The sequence below is a fragment of the Arachis stenosperma genome, chromosome 10 (genome assembly GCF_014773155.1).
Source record: "Arachis stenosperma cultivar V10309 chromosome 10, arast.V10309.gnm1.PFL2, whole genome shotgun sequence".
NCBI classification, from domain to species: Eukaryota; Viridiplantae; Streptophyta; class Magnoliopsida; order Fabales; family Fabaceae; genus Arachis; species Arachis stenosperma.
The window spans coordinates 69,374,661-69,401,956 of NC_080386.1; the positions used below are offsets into that span (position 1 = coordinate 69,374,661).

Sequence of the window (27,296 nt, forward strand, 5' to 3'; positions counted from 1 at the left end):
TGTTTTTAGTATATTTTTAGTATCCTTTAGTTAGTTTTTATTATATTTTTATTAGTTTTTAGTTAAAATTCACTTTTCTGGACTTTACTATGAGTTTGTGTGTTTTTCTGTGATTTCAGGTATTTTCTGGCTGAAATTGAAGGTTCTGAGCAAAAATCTGATTCAGAGACTGAAAAGGACTCAGATGCTGTTGGATTCTGACCTCCCTGCACTCGAAGTGGAGTTTCTTTTGCTACAGAAGCCCAATTGGCGCATTCTCAACGGCATTGGAAAGTAGACATCCTGGGCTTTCCAGCAATATATAATAGTCCATACTTTGCCCAAGATTTGATGGCCCAAACCGGCGTTCAAAGTCACCTCAAGAAATTCCAGCGTTAAACGCCGGAACTGGCACCTAAATGGGAGTTAAACGCCCAAACTGGCATAAAAGCTGGCGTTTAACTCCAGAAAACCTCTCTACACGAAAATGCTTCATTGCTCAGCCCAAACACACACCAAGTGGGCCCGGAAGTGGATTTTTATGTCATTTACTCATCTCTGTACACCCTAGGCTACTAGTTCTCTATATATAGGACCTTTTACCATTGTATTTTTCATCTTTTGATCACTTTAGATCTCTAGATCATCTTTGGACATCTAGTTCTTAGATCATTTGGGAGGCTGGCCTCACGGCCATGCCTAGACCTTGTTCTTATGTATTTTCAACGGTGGAGTTTCTACACACCATAGATTAAGGTGTGGAGCTCTGCTGTACCTCGAGTATTAATGCAATTACTATTTTTCTTCTATTCAATTCCGCTTGTTCTTTGTCCAAGATATCACTTGTTCTTCAACTTGATGAAAGGTGATGATTGACACTCATCATCATTCTCACCTATGAACAAGGTGACTGACAACCATTCTTGTTCTACAAGCATATGAGGCTTAGTGAATATCTCTTGGATTCTTTAATCGGAATCTTCGTGGTATAGGCAGGACCTGATGGCGGCATTCAAGAGAATCCGGAAGGTCTAAACCTTGTCTGTGGTATTCTGAGTAGGATTCAATGATTGAATGACTGTGACGTGCTTCAAACTTGCAACCTGCTGGGCGTTAGTGACAGACGCAAAAGAGGGATTCTATTCCAGTAGGAAGCGGGAACCATACCGGTGATTGGCCGTACTGTGACAGAGTGCGTGAGCATTAGCTTTCACTACGAGGATGGGAGGTAGCCATTGACAACGGTGAAACCCTACATGAGCTTGCCATGGAAAGGAGTAAGAAGGATTGGATGAAGACAGTAGGAAAGCAGAGAGACGAAAGGGAAGGCATCTTCATGCGCTTATCTGAAGCTCTCACCAATGATATACATAAGTATCTCTATCTTTATCTTTATGTTATTTTCGTTCATCACCATTATACATTTGAGTCTGCCTGACTGAGATTTACAAGGTGACCATAGCTTGCTTCATACCACCAATCTCTGTGGGATCGACCCTTACTCACGTAAGGTATTACTTGGACGACCCAGTGCACTTGCTGGTTAGTTGTGCGAAGTTGTAGTGATCACAATTTCGTGCACCAAGTTTTTGGCGCCGTTGCCGGGGATTGTTCTTGTTTAAGGACAACTGACGGTTCATCTTGTTGCTTAGATTAGGTATTTTTTTCAGAGTTCTTAAGAACGAATTCTAGTGTTTCAAGGTGATAATTTTATCATCACCAAAGCTGATTGATCTTCATCAATTTAGCTCTTGAATGCAATGTCCTGCTGAAGCTTGGCTAGCTATGTCTAATTCCTTTAGACTAAAGCTTTAGACTAACATTGCATGATTCCTGGAATTCTCATTAAGAATTTTGATACTTTTATTTTCCTTTTCACTTAATTTTCGAAAAAGCACAAAAAAAAATTAGAAAATCATAAAAACCAAAAATATATCTTGCTTTAGTCTAGTGTCTCATCTTAAGTTTGGTGTCAATTGCATGCATTCATTCATGTGTCTTAAAGATCTTCAAGCAATTCTTGATGATTTCTTACTCTGATCTTTGAATTCTCTTGACTTGAGTGTTTATGTGTCTCATATGCATTCTTATTAGTGTCAGTAGTATACAAACTGCTAAGTTTGGTGTCTTGCATACATTGTTATTTGATTCTTGTTGCATTTTGATTATTAAAAATCCAAAAATATTTTTTATTTGTGTCTTTGCAAGTCAATAATACAGAGAATTGAAGATTCAGAACATACTGCAGAGGAATTATACAAAAAAAGCTGGGCATTCGAAAATGCCCAGTGAAGAAGGCAGACTGGCGTTTAAACGCCAGCCAGGGTGCCTGGCTGGGCGTTTAACGCCCAAAAGGGTAGTAATTTAGGCGTTAAACGCCAGAATGTGCACCATTCTGGGCGTTTAACGCCAGGATGGCACAAGGGGGAAGATTTTGTTTTCAAAATCAATTTTTTTCAAGTTTTCAAAGTTTTTCAAAATCAAATCTTTTTCAAATCATATCTTTTCAATCAAATGTTTTCAAAATCAATTTCTTTCCTTTTTCAAAGATACTTACTAACAATTAATGATTTGATTGAACATTTTTTGCCTTTTCTGTTGAGGAAGGTTTTATGTTTGAATCATATCTTTTCTTGTTAGGCAAGTCATTAATTTTTAAAATCATATCTTTTCAAATTGTTTTCAAATCATATCTTTTTAAAATTGTTTTCAAATCAAATCTTTTTAAAATGTTTTTCAAATCATATCTTCTCAATCACATTTTTTTTAAAACCAATCATATCTTCTCAACCACATCTTTTTCAAAATAAGTTTTCAATCAAATCTTTTTAATTTCTAATTTCAAAATCTTTTTCAAAAATCACTTGATTTCTTTTCCACTCTTATTTTCGAAAATCAATTAAGTGTTTTTCAAAATGTTTTCAAAATCTTTTACTTAAATTTCCGAAAATTACTTCCCTTCTTCTCACATCCTTCTATTTATGAACTAACTCTATTCCTTAATGCAAAATTCGAACTCCATCTTCTTTGATAAGTTCGAATTTTCTACCTCTGTCTTCTATTTTTCTTCCTCTGACACCTCAAGGAATCTCTATACTGTGACATAGAGGATTCCATATTTTCTTGTTTTCTTCTCTTTCATATGAGCAGGAACAAAGACAAAGGCATTCTTGTTGAAGCTGACCCTGAACCTGAAAGGACCTTGAAGCGAAAGCTAAGAGAAGCTAAGGCACAACTCTCTGTTGAGGACCTGACCGAATTCTTCAAAGAAGAAGAAGCCATGGCAGCCGAAAACAACAACAATGCCAACAATGCAAGGAAGGTGCTGGGTGACTTTACTGCACCTACTCCCAACTTCTATGGGAGAAGCATCTCTATCCCTGCCATTGGAGCAACCAACTTTGAGCTTAAGCCTCAATTAGTTTCTCTAATGCAACAGAATTGCAAGTTCCATGGACTTCCATTGGAAGATCCTCATCAGTTTTTAGCTGAATTCTTGCAAATCTGTGACACAGTCAAGACTAATGGGGTTGACCCTGAGGTCTACAGACTGATGCTATTCCCTTTTGCTGTAAGAGACAGAGCTAGGACTTGGTTGGACTCACAACCTAAAGAAAGTCTAGACTCATGGGAAAAGCTAGTCAATGCCTTCTTGGCAAAGTTCTTTCCACCTCAAAAATTGAGTAAGCTTAGAGTGGAAGTCCAAACCTTCAGACAGAAGGATGGAGAGTCCCTCTATGAAGCTTGGGAAAGATACAAACAATTAATCAGAAAATGTCCTTCTGACATGCTTTCCAAATGGAGCATCATAGGTACTTTCTATGATGGTCTCTCTGAACTATCTAAGATGTCCTTGGATAGCTCTGCTGGAGGATCTCTTCATCTGAAGAAGACGCCTACAGAGGCTCAAGAACTAATTGAAATGGTTGCAAATAACCAATTCATGTACACTTCTGAAAGGAATCCTGTGAACAATGGGACTAATCAGAAGAAAGGAGTTCTTGAGATTAACACTCTGAATGCCATTCTGGCTCAGAATAAAATATTGACTCAACAAGTCAATTTGATTTCTCAAAGTCTGTCTGGAATGCAAAATGCACCTGGCAGTACTAAGGATGCTTCATCTGAAAAAGAAGCTTATGATCCTGAGAACCCTTCAATGGAAGAGGTGAATTACCTAGGAGATTCCTATGGAAACACCTATAATTCTTCATGGAGAAATCACTCAAATTTCTCATGGAAGAATCAAGAGAGACCTCAACAAGGTTTCAACAACAATAATGATGGAAGAAACAGATTTAGCAATGGCAAGCCTTTTCCATCACCTTCTCAGCAACAGACAGAGAATTCTAAGCAGAACCCCTCTGACTTAGCAACCATGGTCTCTGATCTAATCAAAACCACTCAAAGTTTCATGACTGAAACAAGGTCCTCCATTAGGAATTTGGAAGGACAAGTGGGACAGCTGAGCAAGAAAGTTACTGAACTCCCTCCAAGTACTCTTCCAAGCAACACAGAAGAAAATCCAAAAGGGGAGTGCAAAGCCATCAATATGGCCGAACTTGGAGAGGAAGGGGAGGAAGTAAACGCCACTGAGGAAGACCTCAATGGGCGTGCACTAGCCTCCAATAAGTTCCCCAATGAGGAACCATGGGAATCTGAGGCTCAAAATGAGACCATAGAGATTCCATTGGACTTACTTCTGCCTTTCATGAGCTCTGATGAGTATTCTTCCTCTGAAGAGGATGAGTATGTCACTGAAGAGCAAGTTGCTAAGTACCTTGGAGCAATCATGAAGCTAGATGACAAGTTATTTGGAAATGAGACTTGGGAGAATGAACCTCCTTTGCTCACCAAAGAGCTGGATGACTTGTCTAGGCAGAAATTACCTCAAAAGAGACAAGATCCTGGGAAGTTTTCCATACCTTGTACCATAGGCACCATGACCTTCAAAAAGGCTCTGTGTGACTTAGGGTCAAGTGTAAACCTCATGCCTCTCTCTGTAATGGAGAAGCTAGGGATCTTTGAGGTACAAGCTGCAAGAATCTCACTAGAGATGGCAGACAACTCAAGAAAACAAGCTCATGGACTTGTAGAGAATGTTTTGGTAAAAGTTGAAGACCATTACATCCCTACTGATTTCATAGTCCTAGAGACTGGGAAGTGCATGGATGAATCCATCATCCTTGGTAGACCCTTCCTAGCCACAGCAAAGGCTGTGATTGATGTTGATGGAGGTGAACTGATCATTCAAATGAATGAAGAATCCTTTGTGTTTAAGGCTCAAGGATACCCCTCTGTCACCATGGAGAAGAAGCATGAAGAGCTTCTCTCAAATCAGAGACAAACAGAGCCCCCACAGTCAAACTCTAAGTTTGGTGTTGGGAGGCCACAACCAAACTCTAAGTTTGGTGTTGAACCCCCACATTCAAACTCTAAGTTTGGTGTTGGGAGGTTCCAACATTGCTCTGAGTATCTGTGAGGCTCCATGAGAGCCCTCTGTCAAGCTACTGACATTAAAGAAGCGCTTGTTGGGAGGCAACCCAATGATTATATTTTATCTATTTTCCTTTGTTATTTTATGTTTTTTGTAGGTTGATGATCATAAGAAGTCACAAAATCAATTGAAAAAGCAAAAACAGAATGAAAAACAGGAAGAAAAACAGCACACCCTGGAGGAAGAACTCACTGGCGTTTAAACGCCAGTGAGACTAGCAGTTGGGCGTTTAACGCCCAGTCTGGCACCATTCTGGGCGTTTAACGCCAGAAAGGGGCACCAGACTGGCGTTAAACGCTAGGAATGGGCACCAGCCCGGCGTTTAACGCCAGAAATAGCTCAAAACGTGATTTTGAGCAACAATTGGTGCAGGGATGACTTTTCCTTGACACCTCAGGATCTGTGGACCCCACAGGATCCCCACCAACCCACCACACTCTCTCTTCTTCTTCACCCATTCACCAATCACCTCAACACCTCTCCCCCATAAACCCTTCTTCACTCCTTCATTTTCACACCACCTAAACACCACTTCTCCCCCTCCTTGGCCGAACACAAAGCCATCTCCCTCTCCTCTATTTCTTCTTCTTCTACTCTCTTCTTTCTTCTTTTGCTCGAGGACGAGCAAACCTTTTAAGTTTGGTGTGGTAAAAGCATTGCTTTTTGTTTTTCCATAACCATTTATGGCATCCAAAGCCGGTTCAACTGAGAAGGCATGACCTCAAGCCCATCACTAAGAAAAGGATGGAGCAAACAAGAGATCCCTGAGATACCTCAAGGGATGCACTTTCCTCCACAAGACTATTGGGAGCAACTAAACACCTCCCTAGGAGAGTTGAGTTCCAACATGGGACAACTAAGGGTGGAGCACCAAGAACATGCCATCCTTCTCCATGAAATTAGAAGAAGATCAAAGAATCATGAGAGATGAGCAACAAAGACAAGGAAGAGACATTGAGAAGCTCAAGCACTCCATAAGATCTTCAAGAGGAAGAACAAGCCGCCATCACTAAGGTGGACCCGTTCTTTAATCTCCTTGTTCTTTACTTTCCTGTTTTTCGAATTTTAGTGCTTATGTTATCTATGTTTGTGTCTTGTGATCATTAGTGTCTTAGTGTCTATGCCTTAAAGCTATGAATATGAATCCATCACCTTTCTTAAATGAAAACTGTTTTTATTACAAAAGAACAAGAAGTACAGGATTTCAAATTCATCTTTAAAACTAGCTTAATCAGTTTGATGTGGTGACAATACTTTTTGTTTTCTGAATGTATGCTTGAACAGTGCATATGTCTTTTGAATTTGTGGTTCATGAATGTTCAAATTGTTGGCTCTTGAAAGAATGATGAAAAAGGAGACATGTTACTAAGGATCTGAAAAATCATAAAAATGATTCTTGAAGCAAGAAAAAGCAGTGAATACAAAAAAAAAAAAAAGAGAGAAGTAGAAAAACGAAAAAGAAAAGGGAGAAAAAGAAAAAGAAAGAAAAGGAAAGAAATAAAGTTGTGATCCAAGGCAAAAAGAGTGTGCTTAAGAACCCTGGACACCTCTAATTGGGGACTTTAGCAAAGCTGAGTCACAATCTGAAAAGGTTCACCCAATTATGTGTCTGTGGCATGTATGTATCCGGTGGTAATACTGGAAGACAGAGTGCTTTGGGCCACGGCCAAGACTCATAAAGTAGCTGTGTTCAAGAATCATCATACTTAACTAGGAGAATCAATAACACTATCTGGATTCTAAGTTCCTAAAGAAGCCGATCATTCTGAACCTCAGAGGATAAAGTGAGATGCCAAAACTGTTTGGAGGCAAAAAGCTACTAGTCCCGCTCATCTAATTTGGAGCTATGTTTCATTGATAATTTGGAGTCTATAGTATATTCTCTTCTTTTTATCTTATTTGATTTTCAGTTGCTTGGGGACAAGCAACAATTTAAGTTTGGTGTTGTGATGAGCGGATAAATTGTACGCTTTTTGGCATTGTTTTTAGTATGTTTTTAGTATCCTTTAGTTAGTTTTTATTATATTTTTATTAGTTTTTAGTTAAAATTCACTTTTCTGGACTTTACTATGAGTTTGTGTGTTTTTCTGTGATTTCAGGTATTTTCTGGCTGAAATTGAAGGTTCTGAGCAAAAATCTGATTCAGAGACTGAAAAGGACTGCAGATGCTGTTGGATTCTGACCTCCTTGCACTCGAAGTGGAGTTTCTTTTGCTACAGAAGCCCCATTGGCGCGCTCTCAACGGCATTGGAAAGTAGACATCCTGGGCTTTCCAGCAATATATAATAGTCCATACTTTGCCCAAGATTTGATGGCCCAAACCGGCGTTCAAAGTCACCTCAAGAAATTCCAGCGTTAAACGCCGGAACTGGCACCTAAATGGGAGTTAAACGCCCAAACTGGCATAAAAGCTGGCGTTTAACTCCAGAAAACGTCTCTACACGAAAATGCTTCATTGCTCAGCCCAAACACACACCAAGTGGGCCCGGAAGTGGATTTTTATGTCATTTACTCATCTCTGTACACCCTAGGCTACTAGTTCTCTATATATAGGACCTTTTACCATTGTATTTTTCATCTTTTGATCACTTTAGATCTCTAGATCATCTTTGGACATCTAGTTCTTAGATCATTTGGGAGGCTGGCCTCACGGCCATGCCTAGACCTTGTTCTTATGTATTTTCAACGGTGGAGTTTCTACACACCATAGATTAAGGTGTGGAGCTCTGCTGTACCTCGAGTATTAATGCAATTACTATTGTTCTTCTATTCAATTCCGCTTGTTCTTTGTCCAAGATATCACTTGTTCTTCAACTTGATGAAAGGTGATGATTGACACTCATCATCATTCTCACCTATGAACAAGGTGACTGACAACCATTCTTGTTCTACAAGCATATGAGACTTAGTGAATATCTCTTGGATTCTTTAATCGGAATCTTCGTGGTATAGCCAGGACCTGATGGCGGCATTCAAGAGAATCCGGAAGGTCTAAATCTTGTCTGTGGTATTCTGAGTAGGATTCAATGATTGAATGACTGTGACGTGCTTCAAACTTGCAACCTGCTGGGCGTTAGTGACAGACGCAAAAGAGGGATTCTATTCCAGTAGGAAGCGGGAACCATACCGGTGATTGGCCGTACTGTGACAGAGTGCGTGAGCATTAGCTTTCACTGCGAGGATGGGAGGTAGCCATTGACAACGGTGAAACCCTACACGAGCTTGCCATGGAAAGGAGTAAGAAGGATTGGATGAAGACAGTAGGAAAGCAGAGAGACGGAAGGGAAGGCATCCTCATGCGCTTATCTGAAGCTCTCACCAATGATATACATAAGTATCTCTATCTTTATCTTTATGTTATTTTCGTTCATCACCATTATACATTTGAGTCTGCCTGACTGAGATTTACAAGGTGACCATAGCTTGCTTCATACCACCAATCTCCGTGGGATCGACCCTTACTCACGTAAGGTATTACTTGGACGACCCAGTGCACTTGCTGGTTAGTTGTGCGAAGTTGTAGTGATCACAATTTCGTGCACCAGCATTCAACTCCAGAAACAGCCCAGGCACGTGAGAAGCTTAAGTATCAGCCCCAGCACACACCAAGTGGGCTCCAGAAGTGGATTTCTGCACTATCCATCTTAGTTTACTCATTTTCTGTAAACGTAGGTTACTAGTTTAGTATTTAAACAACTTTTCGAGACTTGTTTTGTATCTCATGACATTTTTAGATCTGAATTTTGTACCTTTTGACGGCATGAGTCTCTAAACCCAATTGTTGGGGGTGAGGAACTCTGCAGCGTCTCGATGAATTAGTGCAATTATTTCTGTTTTCTATTCAAACACGCTTGTTCCTATCTAAGATGTTCATTCGCGCTTCACTATGAAGAAGGTGATGATCCGTGACACTCATCACCTTCCTCAATCCATGAACGTGTGCTTGACAACCACCTCCGTTCTATATTAGATTGAATGAGTATCTCTTAGATTCCTTAATCAGAATCTTCGTAGTATAAGCTAGAATCCATTGGAAACATCCTTGAGAATCCGGAAAGTCTAAACCTTGTATGTGGTATTCCGAGTAGGATTCTGGGATTGGATGACTGTGACGAGCTTAAAACTCACGAGTGTTGGGCGTAGTGACAGACGCAAAAGGATCAATGGATCTTATTCTGACATGATCGAGAACCGGCAGATGATTAGCCGTGCTGTGACAGAGCATTTGGACCATTTTCACTGAGAGGATGGGAAGTAGCCATTGACAACGGTGATGCCCTACATACAGCTTGCCATGGAAGGAACCATGCATTTATGAAAGTGAGAAAGCATTATGTTGCAGGAATTCAGAACACAAAGTATCTCCAAAACTCCAACATATTCTCCATTATTGAGTAACAATTATTTATTTTATGCCCTTTCACTTTTTACAATTGAACTTAAAAAAACACTGTTGTTGGTATCCTGACTAAGAATAATAAGATAACCATAGCTTGCTTCAAACCAACAATCTCCATGGGATTCAACCCTTACTCACGTAAGGTATTACTTGGACGACCCAGTGCACTTGCTGTTTAGTTGTGCAAAGCTGTGAGAAATAGTCCATTAATATTGGCATACACAATTTTGTGCACCATTTAGCCAAAAGGCGACCAACCCCTTCAGGTCAGACTATCCGACCTCTTCTCAAAGAGCTCGGCCAAATTACCAAGAAAGCCCAAATAAAGGGCCCAAATAGAGGAACATGTTCCAAATCCAATGGCAACTCAAGCCTATAGAGATAAGGGCGGTTCCCTTGAAGATAAGCTGACCTCACCCAAAGATAAGATAAGATAAGATAAGATAAGATAAGATAACTAACTTATCTTATCTAAAAAGGTCACTCCACACCTCTATAAATACACTGGAGCACCCAAGTATAACTCATACTCTGATTCTACTAAAAACCTGCTTAATACCCTTGCTAACTTAAGCATCGGAGTCCCTTGCAGGTACCACCACCCTCCAGTGACAAAGGATCAGCAGCATAGCTAGTCAAACAAGTCGGACACAACAACTCCGGCCATCACCCACCAGTCAGACACGTCAACTCCGACCAGTACAGAAGATCTCATCGGAGATCGACCAACAGTTTCAGGTAACCCTCGGAACATTGGCGCCGTTGCCGGGGAACCTGGAAGTCATCCCATCACTTTGGCGGACGACCATGACAACAACCACGATTCAGATCTAGAGGATAGAATACCGCACAAAAATACGGACACTACACCAAAGGATACTCCTCAACTTAACAACGTAAAGAATTCTCCAAATGCGGGAGCCATGGAGGCGCTTCAAGACCGTTTAAAATAACTTGAAGAAGAAGCCCTACATCAACGAGAGGCTGAGAAAGACCTACAAAGTGAAATAAGGCGACGCCGGAAATTGGAGGACAAGCTACTAAAACTCAAAGCAGATCTCAAGGCCAAAGCTAATCGATCCTCTCATGAGGATAGCTCCCACAAGGACCAAGATCCATTTACCAAGGAGATCATAAAGACCAAAATCCCAAAAGACTTTAAACTCCCGGATATGACTTTGTACGATGGCACTACAGATCCCGGCCATCATCTCAGCAATTTTAAAAGTAGAATGTACCTTACCGACGCCTCAGATGATGTTCACTGCAAAGCCTTTCCAACTACTTTAACAAAGACAATAATTAGATGGTTCGACAATCTACCTCCTAGGTCCATCTCAAGCTTCGATGACTTAGCCAAGAAGTTTCTGGCCAGATTCTCCATCCAAAAAGATAAGGCTAAGCACGCTCCAAGTCTATTAGGAATCCAGCAAGGAGATCGGGAAAGTCCTCACAACTACATGGAAAGATTCAACAAAACATGCCTGGACATACAAAGCCTACCAATAGAGGCTGCCATTATGGACCTCATCAATGGCTTGCGGGAGGGACCTTTTACCCAATCTATATCGACAAAACACCCCACATCCTTGAACGAAGTGAAAGAACGAGCAGAGAAGTACATCAACAAGGAGGAAAACTCTCGACTAAGAGAGACCTCAAAATCCGGATTCACCTATCCTTCCCGGGATAAGGATAAAGAGTCCAAAAAGAAGGAAGATTGACATGGGGAAAAAATAAAAAAATACCACAATTACACCCCTCTTCGGGTGTCCCTTGTGGATGTCTACAGAGAAGTTTGCCACACTGAAAAAATACCCCCAGCTCGACCACTCAAAGGCAAAGAAAGAGGATGAAATCGGACCGAATATTGTGAATACCATCGAATCTGCGGGCATTCCACCAATGAATGCTTTGACTTAAAGAATGTCATAGAAAAACTAGTAAGAGAAGGGAAATTAGATCGGTACATGGCCACTCGAGACGATGAGCAAAGAAAAAGAAGAAGGGACGAAGATGTCGGACAAACCGAGGGATCACCTCGTACACCAGAAAGACACGTCCACATGATACACGACAGATTTGCAGGAGAAGAAATTTCTAAATCATCTCGCAAAAGATATCTTAAAGAAGTATATCATGTTGAGGGGAAGGAGGAAGCACCCGACATCCCCGCAATTACTTTCACCAAAGAAGACGCATCCAGTATCGTCTCAGGATACGACGATTCCATGGTCATCACTATTATACTGGCAAACGCAAATCTCCACCGCACACTGATAGACCAAGGGAGCTCCGCCGACATCTTGTTCAAAACTGCCTTCGACAAGCTTGGCCTGGAAGAAAAAGAACTTAGAGCATATCCGAACAGCCTGTTTGGACTGGGAGACACTCTGGTTCAACCACTTGGATACATCTCACTACATACAACCTTCGAAAAAGGAAACCAGTCAAGAACACTCAAGATAGACTATATCGTGGTCGACGTGAGTTCAGCCTACAATGCCTTAATAGGTCGGACAACATTGAATCAGCTCGGCGCAATAGTCTCGACTCCACATCTATGTATGAAATTTCCAACTGCAGAAGGGATAGCTACAATAAAAGAAAACCAGAAGATGGTGTGCCGCTGTTAGAATGAAAGTCTAAACCTCAGAGGCAGAGAAGAAGAATTCCACACAATCAAACTCGGTGGAGTTTAGAGGCGGGAAGAACTCTGCCCACAACCCAAAGGTGAGGTAGAGAAAGTCCAGATCGGAGACATCCCGAACAAAATAACCAATATTGGTACGATCCTAAAAGGAGACATAAAAGAATCACTCGTATAGTTCTTATGAGATAACGTCGACCTCTTTGCATGGAAGGTTGCAGACATGCCAGGCATAGATCCCAAATTAATGTGCCACAAGTTGGCGGTTTACCCAGGATCTCGGCCAGTACAACAGAGTCGAAGAAAGATCGGACCAGAACGATCCCAAGCTGTGGAAGAGCAAGTACAAGCTCTACTGGAGGCAGGATTCATAAGGGAAGTCAAATACCCACTATGGCTAGCTAACGTCGTCTTGGTGAAAAAATCAAATGGGAAGTGGCGAATGTGCACCGACTACACTAATCTCAACAAAGCCTGCCCAAAAGATCCTTATCCACTCCCAAGTATCGACGCTCTGGTAGATGCCTCCTCCGGATATAAATACCTCTCATTTATGGACGCATATTCGGGATACAATCAAATCCCAATCTATCCACCCGATCAAAAAAAACTTCCTTCTTAACCCCAAAAGCAAATTACTGCAACATCGTCATGCCTTTTGGTCCTAAAAATGCAGGAGCTACTTATCAGAGATTAATGAATTAGGTTCTTACGGACCACATCGGAAAAATCATGGAAGTCTATGTGGACGACATATTAAAAAAGACACAAAGTGAAGCGACACTATTGTCTGACTTGACCCAAGTATTCGACATTATAAGACGGCATGGCATGCGACTCAATCCTGCAAAATGCACCTTCGCAGTAGAAGCTGGCAAATTTTTGAGTTTTATGCTCACACAAAGAGGAATCGAGGCAAATCCGGATAAATGCCGGGCCATACTCGACATGAAAAGTCCGACTTGTGTCAAAGAGGTACAACAACTCAACGGGAGGTTGGCAACCTTGTCCAGATTTCTAGCCGGATCGGCAATAAGATCTCTTCCCTTCTACGCCACTCTAAGGAAGGGAAAGAAGTTTGAATGGACAACGGAGTGCGAGCAAGCCTTCTAATATTTCAAAAGATTCCTGGGACAACCACCTATCTTAACTCGACCACGGGAAGGAGAACCACTCATATTATACCTCGTGGTAGGAAGTCGGGCAGTAGCCTCAACTCTAGTTCGAGAAGACGACAGTGGGCAACAACCCGTATACTTCATCAGTAAAGCATTACAAGGATCCAAGCTGAAATACCAAAAAATAGAAAAATTTGCCTACGCTCTCATACTAACATCTCGACGACTTCATCCATACTTCCAAGCTCACACCATTAGGGTTCGGACCAACCAGCCCATAAAAGGGATTTTTGCAGAAAACAGACCTTGCAGGCAGAATCTTGCAATGGGCAGTCGAGTTGTCCAAATTCGATCTTCAATACGAAGCTCGGACAGCCATCAAATCACAATACCTGCCCGACTTTATTGCAGAATTTATAGACACACCCGAAATCCCCACAGAATGGAATCTCTACGTGGACAGTTCCTCAAATAAAACTGGAAGCAGTGCAGGTGTGATAATTGAAAGTGACCAAGGAACCCAAATTGAACTCTCCCTCAAATTTGGGTTCCCTGCCTCAAACAACCAAGCGGAATATGAGGCACTACTAGCTGGCTTGAAGCTGGCTAGGAAGGTTAGAGCTCAAAAGCTTATCATCTTCAGCGACTCACAAGTAGTCGCTTCACAAATAGCAGGGAGCTACTAAGACAAAGATCCCACAATGAAAAAGTACTTGGACAAAACCAGGGAACAGCTCGGACAACTCGAAGAATATGAGGTCCGTCAGATACCCCGAGAACAGAATGCCCGAGCTGACGCACTCTCAAAACTAGCCAGCACCAAACCAGGGGGCAACAAAAGAAGCCTCATCCAAGAAATTCAGCAAAACCCATCAATCTCGGAAAAAGAAAAAGTCCTAGCCATAACAGGTTAGGATCAAGGATGGATGACTCCCATAATTAATTACCTAAAAACAGAAACACTCCCCACACAAAGGAAAAAGAGGCAAAGAGGTTAAAACGGGAGGCACAATACTACACTATCATAAATAATACACTATACGAAAGAGGGATTTCAATACCGTTGTTAAAATGTGTGCCGACTTCCAACACAAAGGAAGTTATAGAAGAAGTACACAGTGGCATGTGTGGCAATCATCTCAGAACGCAAGCACTTACCAAAAAAGTACTCCGGGCAGGATTTTATTGGCCAACTCTACAAAAGGAAGTCACAGAGTTTGTAAAGACATGTCCACCATGTCAGAAACATGCCAACTTTCACACTGCCTCGCCAGAGGAATTCATCATCGTGACCTCACATTGGCCATTCGCAAAATGGGGACTCGACCTTCTTGGACCATTCCCTCAGGGATTGGGACAAGTTAAATTCCTCAAAGTAGGGGTAGACTATTTCCCAAAGTGGATCGAGGCAGAACCCCTAGCTAATGCCACTGCTCAAAGAAGTCGAAAATTCCTATATAGGAACATTGTCACAAGGTTCGGGGTTCCATACTCCATCACCACAGACAATGGTACTCAATTCACATATGCAGGCCTCAGAAAGTTAGTGGCCGACTTGAACATAAAACAACAATTCACTTCAGTAAATCATTCCCAAGCCAATAGACAAGCCGAAGCTGCCAACAAAGTCATATTGACTGGGCTGAAACGGAGATTACAAGACGCAAAGGGAGCCTGGGCTGAGGAGCTCCCACAAGTCCTATGGGCATATCGAACAATGCCACATTCCACCACAAAGGAATCACCCTTTCGATTAGCGTACGGAATGGAGGCAATGATCCTAGTAGATATTGAAGAATGGTCGTCCAGAGTGATCCACTATAATGAGGAAGCCAACACCCAACTTCAAAGGGAAGAACTGGACCTACTTCTGGAAGTCCAAGAAAGAGCTCGGATAAGGGAAGAAGCATTAAAATGTCGAATGGCTTCGAGATACAATCAAAAGGTAGTACAGCGAGTTTTTACTGAGAATCACCTCATCCTAATCCGGAATGATATCGGAACAACTTGACCTGGAGAAGGAAAGCTAGCAGCAAACTAGAAAGAACCCTACCGAGTCATAGAAGTACTTGGAAAGGGTTACTACAGACTGTCCGAACTCGATGGGCGAGAGCTTCCTAGGTCATGGCACGCCTGCAACCTAAGAAGGTACTATAGTTAGGGATGATAAAGGATCTTAGGATAAGGCACACTCTTTTTCCTGAAAAGGTTTTTTTAACGAGGTGCCAAGCCAAGACCTATAAATCACCAGATTTAGAGGGATAAAACTCCCGCATGTATATAAAACTATGTTTAGATCTTCTACAAATTCTCAAGCCGCATTAATCTGAAACATTCATTGTCCGATTATAAAGCTACAGATCGGCAGAAAGTGAAAATAAAATTCACTACACGATCACGATAAAGACCAACAGAGATGAAAACCAAATTCATTAAAAGGTTGGCCAAACGAGGATTAAACCCAATTTCTACAAAATCGGCAAAGATGAAAACAGAATAATGCAAGAAGTTATCAAAAGTGATCCATAGAAAGGACCTGACGAGGTCTTAATAAAATGGATTGCTAAAAATTAACTTAAAGACTGGCCGACGTAAAGAAGTCAGACCAGTCGCAATAACCAAAGTTATAAGTAAATCCTTGGAAAGAGGTCTGGCCAACCCTATAAAAGAGGATTACTATAACTTAGAAGGGCCTGACATGATGAAGTCGGCCTAAAACATAAAAGTTATAAAAGTAATCCCTAAAAGAGACCTGAACAAGGTCCAAGAAAGAGGATTGCAAAAATAACTTAGAAGGGCCCGACATGATGAAGTTGGCCCAAAACATAAAAGTTATAAAAGTAATCCCTGAAAGAGACCTGAACAAGGTCCAAGAAAGAAGATTACAAAAATAACTTAGAAGGGCCCGAAACGATGGAGTCGGCCCAAAACACAAGGTTACAAAAGTAATCCCTAAAAGAGACCTAAACAAAGGTCCAAAAAAAAGGGTTACTAACAACAACTTGGACAAAACCAACATGACAAAATCGGCCTCTCGAAAACCTTAGCGTTATACAAAGTAATTCCTAATAAAGACCTGAACAAGGTCCGAACAAAACAAATTACTGAAAATAACATCAGGCAAAGGCTCAAAGGAATCAAGCCAATCCAAAGAGGTCAGACAACGAAAGTTCCAACACTCCCAAAACCTAGAAAGGTACCAAGACGAGTGCAGATAGATATGTTACGAAAAACACAAGTTATAATAATAACAAACTCAAAAGGCTAGCAAAACTAGCCCCAAGAGCTTGGAAATTACTTTGTTTTTCAAAATAAAGTTGCTAAACAAGCAACCAGGAATGTAGCAAAAGTCAGTACCACCATTTACAAAATATAAAGAGTTTAAAAAGCCCACAAGCCGGGCTATCCACACAAACATCCAGAAAATTCATTAAGGATCTAAAGGCTTCTCGGCAGCATTAACACGTGGTGAAGGAAGGCGAGTCTGAAGAGGCACAGTATCCACTGTCTCATCATCCCGGTTTTAGGTTTGACAATCAGGTTCCAACCCGGAATGACCAACTTCAGCTAAAGGAACTGAAGAAGTCGGCACCACAGAGGCTCTGGTAGCAGGCACAGAGGGAGGTTCAACATCATCATCTTCAGGGTCATCAGGGACAATCTTGCCGTCCTTCACAATATTGTCCAGGTGGAAATGAGTAAGGTCAACCTCGCGGGCAAGAACCCGAACCTGCCCCTTCAGGTTCTCATAAGCAGCATTTACGCTGCCCACAAGGTGACCCTGGAGTTCGGCATAATCAGCCCGGGCCGACTCCAACTCCTCCCTAAGACGCATCACTTCCCTGTAGGTCGTGACATAGCTATCCTTGTGCCTCAATGCCGTGTCTTCAGCCAACCGCACAGAAGCCGCCAAGGCAACATAACTAGCCTTTTCGCCCTCAAACTCCTTCTCCAGCTTGGTCACTTTCACTTGTAGCTCCTCCTTCAAACCCTTTATTTTGTCAAACTCCCGCTTAGCCTCCTCCATAAAGGCCTTGGTAGCATGAAGGGAAAGATCTTGGGCATTTTGGTACATGGCAGCTCCCATATGTGCCATCTAAATGCTGCTCAGAGTAATGAAGTCCAAATGGCGAAGAAGAGAGACATCGTCAGTGGGTATGGTACCATAAGGACCAATCTACTGATCAACAAACTCAACCGCGTCAAAGTCAGGGGTGTTAAGGTTAAAAGGCTCAACTGTCTTTTGTTTTATGTTTGGAGGAGCGCCAGAAGTAGCAACAGAAGCTTGCGGAGGATCAACCAAACGAACCTGGGGAGTAGGGATTACCCTCCTCGCCCCTGGTGAGCTCGGTACGGCCAGCTTCGACTGAACCTGGGATGACCCCTCCCTGGCCGCCTTGGTCGAGATGTTTTGAGCTGCAGTAGCCTTCCTTGCCCTTTTAAAGGCCTTCATGGATTCGTTATTTTTAATCATCTCTGCAAACAAATATCAGAGCGGGAAACCAAGTTACGAATCAGAAAAGATCTTATAAGAAATAAACTTGACAAAATAAGCAAAACCAAAAGAAGAATTGACTACTACCCACTCAGCTCGGAGGAGAGAGAGGTTTGCTAAGAATTTTTTTGTGTCGAGATGGGGAGGCTGCCCCTGATGACAAGTCATCTTAGCCTAGTTTTACTAGTCTTTTTCTTTTGTTTTTACTTGAATTATGCACTTCCTTAAGCTACAAGCAAGCCAATTTAGGTAGATTTTCATGCTTCCTTTGATTGAATCAACCATATGTGAATTAATGCTTTTTCATGAGGTTTGATGCCATAATTGGTGCATATTAGGATATAATGATTATCTCATGATTTCAAGCATAGCTTTGATGTGTTTGGTTGATTTATGATAGGGGAAGAAAGCTTGGAAAAGGATTGAAGTGAGAAGGATTGGCTAGAAACTAAGAGAAGACAAGGAATCAAGTGAAATTGAACCAGGAGGAATGAAGTTGGAGTTGAAGTTAGCCTCAACGTTAGCCCCCTAACTTGGAGGCTAACGTTGGAAGCTAAAAATTTCTCCCAGGGCTAGCCACGTTTGCGCCAACGTTAGCCCCCTAACTTGGAGGCTAACGTTGGCATCTGAATTGTCCTCCAGGGTGTGCAACGTTTGCGCCAACGTTAGCCCCCTAACTTGGAGGCTAACGTTGGCGCCACTCCAACTCAAAGCAAGGCCAACGTTAGGGTCAAAGTTAGCCCCCTAACGTTGGCCCAAACGTGAAGTGCAGCAAATTTGTTTTGCTGCTAGAAAAAGTTAGCTTTGAAGTTAGCCCCCTAACTTTGAGGCTAACTTTGAATTCAAATTTGCAAAACTCAATTCCGGTTCAATTGGTTCACTTGGGTTCCTCTCCAAACTTCAAGAGCAATCAACCAAGGCCTCTTTCAACCCAAATCCACCAAGAGCAAAGGCCCAACTCAAGGCTTGAAGATCAATTGAAGAAAGTGTATAAATAGGCTTAGATTCAATTTATTCGGGGAGCTTCCCTTTTAGAGTTTTGAGAGAATTTCTTTTCTGTTTTGGGAGCTTGAATGCCTTTGAATTTCTTAGTTTGATTGTTTTCAATTTCAAATACACTTGTCTTCGATCTTGGGTTGGAGAATTGAAGGAATTCTGTTTCAATCTCACCTTGGATCTTGTTTACTTTCACTGCAAAGTTAGTTTCATTTCCTGCTACTTACTTTCTCATTTATTTCCTTGCAATTTACAATTCCCTTGAGATTGTTCTTGTTGGATCTAGGAAGGCATTGAGATCTAGACTTGGTTTTCTAGTCTCTGGGTCCTGAGATCCAATTTCCCATTTCAATTTTCTGTTTCTTGCTTTAATTGCTCATTTAATTTTCTGTTTCGAATCTGTTTCAACCCATTCCCCATTTACTCTTCTGTTTAATGCAATTTACATTCTCTTTGTTTAGATCTTGCAAATCCAAGTCCCAATCCCCTTTACATTTCAAGTCATTTACAATTCTTGCCATTTAAGATTCTTGCAATTTACATTTCTTGCAATCTAAGTTTCTGCCATTTAATTCCTTGTTCTTTAAGATACAGCACTTTAATTCTTGTTCTCTTTACTTTCAATGCAATTTAAATTCTGCAACTCAATCAACCAAATCTTGATTCGCTTGACTAATTCAACCACTAAGCTAAAATTGCTCAATCCTTCAATCCCTGTGGGATCGACCTCACACCCGTGAGTTTTATTACTTGATGACACCCGGTGCACTTGCCGGTTAGATTGGTGTTATTTTGGGAGAAATTAATTTTTCAACCAAAAATATCCCATCAAGTTTTTGGCGCCGTTGCCGGGGATTGATTAGATTGACAATGATTAAGTGAGGTGGTAAATTTAGATCAAGCACTTTTTCTTAATTTTGATTAACCCACTAACTGTTTGAAGATTTGCCTCTACTAACCCACTAACCATTTGAAGTTTTGTCTCAATTGATTACACTCAATTTTCAAAAGTACTACTGTGTGTTCCGTTTGATTGATTTATGTCACAGAAGAAAAGAAGAGAGGCACGAGGGAAGGCTGTCATTGAAGAGGAGATTTCGAAAGAAAAACACCACAACATGAAGCCGCAACTCGTTACACTAATCAAGAACAATTGCTCCTATGGTGGGAATCCATTGGAGGATCCTAAACAGCACATATCCACTTTTCTGAAAATTTGTGGTGTTGTAAATCTTGAAGGTGTAAATCATGACACCTGGAAGCTCTCGTTATTTCCCTTCTCACTAAGGGATGAAGCTGCACAATGGCTCGAAACTATGCCCCAAGGCAGTATTACCAGTTGGGACGAATTGGTTACCAAATTTCTGACCAAATTCGTCTCATCCCAACAAAACATCAAGATGAAAGAGGAAATTCAGCCATTCATACAAGGAGAGGAAGAATCATTGTTCAAACCAGGGGAAAGATACAAGGAAGCAAATGACAAAGAGGGTTTCCGGGCGTTCTATGAAGGACTAACCCCAGAAACAAGGAGAGCAGTGGATTACGTCTTGGATAACCTTTTCAAAGAAACATCAAATGCCCAAGGAATTGCAAAGTTCAATGATAAGAAAGCCAATAACCAACATTCATCTGAGATCCCACAGAATGCAACTCCAAAAAAAGAGATAATGAATCCTGAAGGAATGAAGATAGTCATGAATCAAAGCAAACAGCTGCACAATCAGACTCAGAGCCAATTGGAGTCAATATCCAGACAAATTGATTTTCTCCATTCTGCTGCAGTGAAGGCACAATTTCCACCATGGAAACCACATTCTTATCTAGGAATGAAGGAATCTCAATGTCAGGAACAAAGGGACTTCAAGTATAACAACCAAAGTCACTCTAGCATGCCCCAACACCAGTCTCAGAATGATGTGTACATCCCACCCTGGAGAATTCAATCCAACTGGAAGGAAGGAGAAAGCCAAACTCAAAAACCAAGGGACTTCAACTGCAATAACCCCAATTTCAAAAATCAGCATACAAACCATCCCCACAACAACAATCATCAAGCACTACCCCAACACACACACCTCCAACCCCAGCCTACCTCACCATTCGCCCAAAATAATTCTTATCAACCACCACAGTTGACACAGCCACAACCATTTCCAACTGCTCCAGGAATTTATGTTCTAGAAACACTGATGGAAAGATTTATGAAATTCAAGAAATAATGGCAATAGAGCAGGAAGAAATAAAGAAGCACCAAGAGATGATAAGCAAGAACCAAGAAACTGTACTTAGAAGACTTGAAAGGCAGATGGAACAACTGGTTCAAAACCTTGCTGAACTGAATGAGAGGAAGGGAACTTTGAACCCAAAGAGCCATGAGAAGGAGGCTAGGTTGAAGGAAAGGGAAGTTGTGGAGGAAAGTAAGAAGTCTCAACTTCCATGATCAGAGGGTGGAGAATGTCAAGCTAGTGACAATAAAAGAGCGCTTGTTGGGAGGCAACCCAACCAGAGGTAACTATCTTTTCATATCCAATTCAATAAAACTGTTAATTAGTTTTATCTAGATTGCAAGAAGCTAAGTTTGGTGTTGCACACCAAAACAATCTAAGGGAGATTGAAGGATTCTAAGTTTGGTGTTCCACCAAAATTCCATCATAAAGCACATTCTCACTTTCTGCCATAAGGCTAGCTTCATGCATTTAGACGAACTAGTTAATTATCTTGCTGTTTTCTAGTTTTAGTCTATTACCTTAGAAAAAGAAGAAAGAATTTCACACATGGTTAATGAAAACCTTTGGCAAGGAACTAAGTTTGGTGTTCCCACACCAAAGTAAGTTCAAAAAGCCCACAAATAAATCATGCAGACTAACCACTGTTTCTAAGTGCTTGGGGAACAAGCAACTTTCAATATCATTGCAGGGTATCATACAAGCCTTTGGAGGAATTAAGCATCATCAATCAAAGAAGCAAAAGATGAACATAAAGGCTAGCAATGATGATGAGGAGAAGGAAAGCAAGTGAACTCCAACAGGTTGTAGTGTTAAGTGATTACTTTATATCAAATGTTGCTGTGATTGAAAGTTGGATTGTATCTTTATTTGCCCTGGTTGTCTACATCATATAGTTTTCTTTTTATATTCCTGCCTGCATGCATAGCATAATCTTCCTTTATAAGTCAATAAGCAAGAAGGCTTATCAGTCACAACATTCTTATCTTCAAAACTTGTTTGCACTCAATTTCAAGAATGCATCACATGAAAGTTCTTTGAAAAGAAGGATTGAGGAATAAATCAGTTTTTGAGGCAAGCAAAAGATTAGGAGAAGTGGTGGTTCTAGTTGTATGATCATGTATTGAGGTTGCATGCTTGTGAAAACTTGCATGGGAGCTCATAGGCAGGACATGAAATTCAAAGAAGTATTGTAGAGATTCTCAAAAATCTATTGATCCAAGAAGCAGCAAACAAAACAAAAGAAAGAAAAGAAAATATAAAAACAGAAAGAACATGGCCCAAGGCTCTGAGCATCAATTACTAGGCAGAAAAAGAAAGAAAGAAACAAAAACTCAAAGAGTTGCTATCCTAGTAAATGCTTGTGGTTGAAGTGTGTCAAGGAAAGAGGCTTGAGCAAGTAAATCCTGAGGGGTGCTTTAACACCTAATACCTTAAAACCAACTGGTTTAGGAGTATTGATTGAAAGCTTATTTAAAGAGCCGCCTTAAGACATGACACTTAGAGTCGAGGTCAAAGCACAGAAACTATAAGCTGCTTCAAGGTGATTACATATAAAGAGAGCTCCATAATACCATTTGGATGAAAATCCTAAAGACTTACGACTCCCAATATGTAAGGACTAATGAGCACTGAAACCCTTGCTTGAGCATATAATTTAGAGTTTACCCCACTGTTACTTAATCACTTCTCTCACTGTATTTTACAAGTGTTCCTCAACCCATCTTAATTGAAAGAACTTTGAGCATAGTTCATTTCTTGCTTGGGGACAAGCAAGCTTTAAGTTTGGTGTTGTGATGACAAGTCATCTTAGCCTAGTTTTACTAGTCTTTTTCTTTTGTTTTTACTTGAATTATGCACTTCCTTAAGCTACAAGCAAGCCAATTTAGGTAGATTTTCATGCTTCCTTTGATTGAATCAACCATATGTGAATTAATGCTTTTTCATGAGGTTTGATGCCATAATTGGTGCATATTAGGATATAATGATCATCTCATGATTTCAAGCATAGCTTTGATGTGTTTGGTTGATTTATGATAGGGGAAGAAAGCTTGGAAAAGGATTGAAGTGAGAAGGATTGGCTAGAAACTAAGAGAAGACAAGGAATCAAGTGAAATTGAACCAGGAGGAATGAAGTTGGAGTTGAAGTTAGCCTCAACGTTAGCCCCCTAACTTGGAGGCTAACGTTGGAAGCTAAAAATTTCTCCCAGGGCTAGCCACGTTTGCGCCAACGTTAGCCCCCTAACTTGGAGGCTAACGTTGGCATCTGAATTGTCCTCCAGGGTGTGCAACGTTTGCGCCAACGTTAGCCCCCTAACTTGGAGGCTAACGTTGGCGCCACTCCAACTCAAAGCAAGGCCAACGTTAGGGTCAAAGTTAGCCCCCTAACGTTGGCCCAAACGTGAAGTGCAGCAAATTTGTTTTGCTGCTAGAAAAAGTTAGCTTTGAAGTTAGCCCCCTAACTTTGAGGCTAACTTTGAATTCAAATTTGCAAAACTCAATTCCGGTTCAATTGGTTCACTTGGGTTCCTCTCCAAACTTCAAGAGCAATCAACCAAGGCCTCTTTCAACCCAAATCCACCAAGAGCAAAGGCCCAACTCAAGGCTTGAAGATCAATTGAAGAAAGTGTATAAATAGGCTTAGATTCAATTTATTCGGGGAGCTTCCCTTTTAGAGTTTTGAGAGAATTTCTTTTCTGTTTTGGGAGCTTGAATGCCTTTGAATTTCTTAGTTTGATTGTTTTCAATTTCAAATACACTTGTCTTCGATCTTGGGTTGGAGAATTGAAGGAATTCTGTTTCAATCTCACCTTGGATCTTGTTTACTTTCACTGCAAATTTAGTTTCATTTCCTGCTACTTACTTTCTCATTTATTTCCTTGCAATTTACAATTCCCTTGAGATTGTTCTTGTTGGATCTAGGAAGGCATTGAGATCTAGACTTGGTTTTCTAGTCTCTGGGTCCTGAGATCCAATTTCCCATTTCAATTTTCTGTTTCTTGCTTTAATTGCTCATTTAATTTTCTGTTTCGAATCTGTTTCAACCCATTCCCCATTTACTCTTCTGTTTAATGCAATTTACATTCTCTTTGTTTAGATCTTGCAAATCCAAGTCCCAATCCCCTTTACATTTCAAGTCATTTACAATTCTTGCCATTTAAGATTCTTGCAATTTACATTTCTTGCAATCTAAGTTTCTGCCATTTAATTCCTTGTTCTTTAAGATACAGCACTTTAATTCTTGTTCTCTTTACTTTCAATGCAATTTAAATTCTGCAACTCAATCAACCAAATCTTGATTCGCTTGACTAATTCAACCACTAAGCTAAAATTGCTCAATCCTTCAATCCCTGTGGGATCGACCTCACACCCGTGAGTTTTATTACTTGATGACACCCGGTGCACTTGCCGGTTAGATTGGTGTTATTTTGGGAGAAATTAATTTTTCAACCAAAAATATCCCATCAGCCCCCAGTTTTCTTACAGCACAGTCACAAAAGCTTGCTCAGCCTCATCTAACATCTCCCACGTATAGTTAGATACTATTACATTCTTTTTCCATTCCAAGGGAAAGACGGGCTCATCATTTTCATCCAGAAAAAAGGGCCGAGCTCATTCAACAGCTCGGATGTAACAACCCCAATTTCGAGTACGCGAGATCTTTTCTAAAAATATGGATTTCTCCGGAAGATCAGTAAGGGGAGAACTTCTGCTATATTATCAAGTATCTCAATTCTCATTATCATTATGTCATCTTTAAGATAGAACCTTTTCTGAGGCAAGCTCAATAATGTAGTCACGAAGAACTCAGTTTTTGAACCGTATCGGTTAGGATTTTTGATTCTATTTTTCGTAAATAGTCTCAGTTTTGACGAACCGGACTCGATTCATGAGAGAAGAGAGATAATAGGATAATATTATCATTATATTAGTATTAGAAGCTTCTTGAATGATATTATAAGGTTACCTGGTCAGTTTTAGTTAAAAACAGAAAATCGGTTTAACCGGGTTCACAATTTACTGGTGCAGCTTAACACCAGCACTCTCTGATGATTTTAGCAATGCTAAGGCCTCATCATACATGATCTATTCTCATATTAAATATGTTACTAGTGTCTTTTATGCTAGTAGCTCAGAAAAGAATTTTTAGAGATGTTTTTACGTGTGTTCCAATACACCTCATTTTAGTAGTTATACACCTAAGATATTTTAATATTATTTTAATCCAGCTTCAAGCCAACCAATCAAAACTCACCCTACACCCCCAAGACACTCCAAGGCTGTCTCATTTCTTCATTTTTTCCGAAAATAACAAGAGAGAAATAAGGTGAGATGGCTGTCTCCCTCCCTCTTCAATTCGGTTTTCAAGGAAAACCATGCAAAACATGTGTTTTCTTATTGTTCTTCCTTAGGAATCATGCTTAACTTGACTTGAGGGCCAAGAAATGTTAATTTCAAGCAAGTCTAAGGTGAGATATTCCTTCCTAATGTGATGAGAGAGATTTGGTTAGTTTAGGATTTTTGGATTTAAAGTTGTTTTTGATGCGATTTAGGAGGAAAAGTGCTTAAGGACCACCTGAAAGTCTAACTGAATTAGGAGCAGCAAAACCAGGTAGGGTTTGACGAATTTAATCTTGATTGATTGTGTTTGAGTTGTTCAATTATGATATGGTTTGGCTGTGCTTGAAATTGATGATTTATATGAGTGATTCTTGTTGAAAATTTGATGAAAATTTGATGAAATTTGATGAAATTCAAGCTATGAATTTGTGTTCTTGAGTGCAGCTGGAAAAACGAACCCTAGGACTTAAATTGGGGTTGAATTTATGCTGAAATCAAGTAGGAAATAAGGGGCTTTAGTGGCTGCAATTTTATTATGAATTATGGTAAAAAACAGTTATTGAAAACATTGAAAAACGGGTAAAAACAGAGAAAGAATCTGAAGAATTTACGAAAAACATGAAGAACACTTTGAGTGTGATGAAGAACATTGAAGAACACCTTTTAGATCTTAAAAAGGGCAAGGTTGTAATTATTTTGGCGTTTGAGGGGTTATTTGATAATTTTCGAAAGTTAGTGTGGTTAAAGTAGAAATATTAAAAGTTACAGGTGGTAAAAAGTAAATTTTAAAGGTTAAAAGTTAAAGTAGGGTAATTTTCGAAAATTTAATGATAAAATAATAAATAATAATAAAATATTAAATAATAATATTTAATTAAAATTAATATTTTAATAAAAATAATAAAATAATGCGAAAAGACAGTTTTCTGTAAAAGCTTTAAAAAGACAACTTTAAGTGTAGAATCTCATAATTACCTTCATAAAACACTTAGGGAGTGGTAATAACATATTATTGAGGCAAAGATAAAAGAAAGATAAAAAGTTAAAGAAAAGATAAAAACCAAAGAAAAGTCTGTAAAGTTTTAATGATAGAAAAACAGACAGAGATTAGTGAACGAACTAGGGCAACATAGTTAGTCTTTGAGTTGCATCTAGGGTTAGGTATAATATGAAAAGTTAAGCTATTTCATTATAGACTTAATGAACCTATACTTGGAACAGACTAACTATTCATACCGAAATTTACATAAGCGTTAAATACATATGTTAAGCAGAGAAATTAGAGCAGAGTAATGAAACACAGATAATAGAGTAACCAAAGAAGAATAAAGGGATACAGAGAAAAGAGTAATCAGAACAAAGTAAAAAGACAAAGAGAAAAGAGTAATGTGATAAAGAGAAATAGCTTGAGTTAAGATGTTGTAAAAGTAACAGCTGTAAAGTTTGTATAGCATGATTGAACAGAGAAAGAAAGAGGTAATGCATAAGAATGTGAAAGTGATGATGAATAATGAGAATATTAATGAATGATGATAATGAGGATGATTATGTAAGAGTCTGCTGCAGAAAGGCAGTCAAATAGATGGTGGTACG

At 40.1% G+C, this 27,296-nt stretch overlaps 1 non-coding gene across 1 annotated transcript; it reads right to left on the reverse strand.

Moving 5' to 3' along the window:
• Positions 1 to 3,664: 3,664 nt before the first annotated feature.
• On the reverse strand, positions 3,665 to 3,772 carry LOC130958310 (small nucleolar RNA R71). The gene has a single exon (XR_009077438.1). It is a non-coding gene; the product is annotated as a small nucleolar RNA R71 (small nucleolar RNA).
• Between the last annotated feature and the right edge of the window lie 23,524 nt (positions 3,773 to 27,296).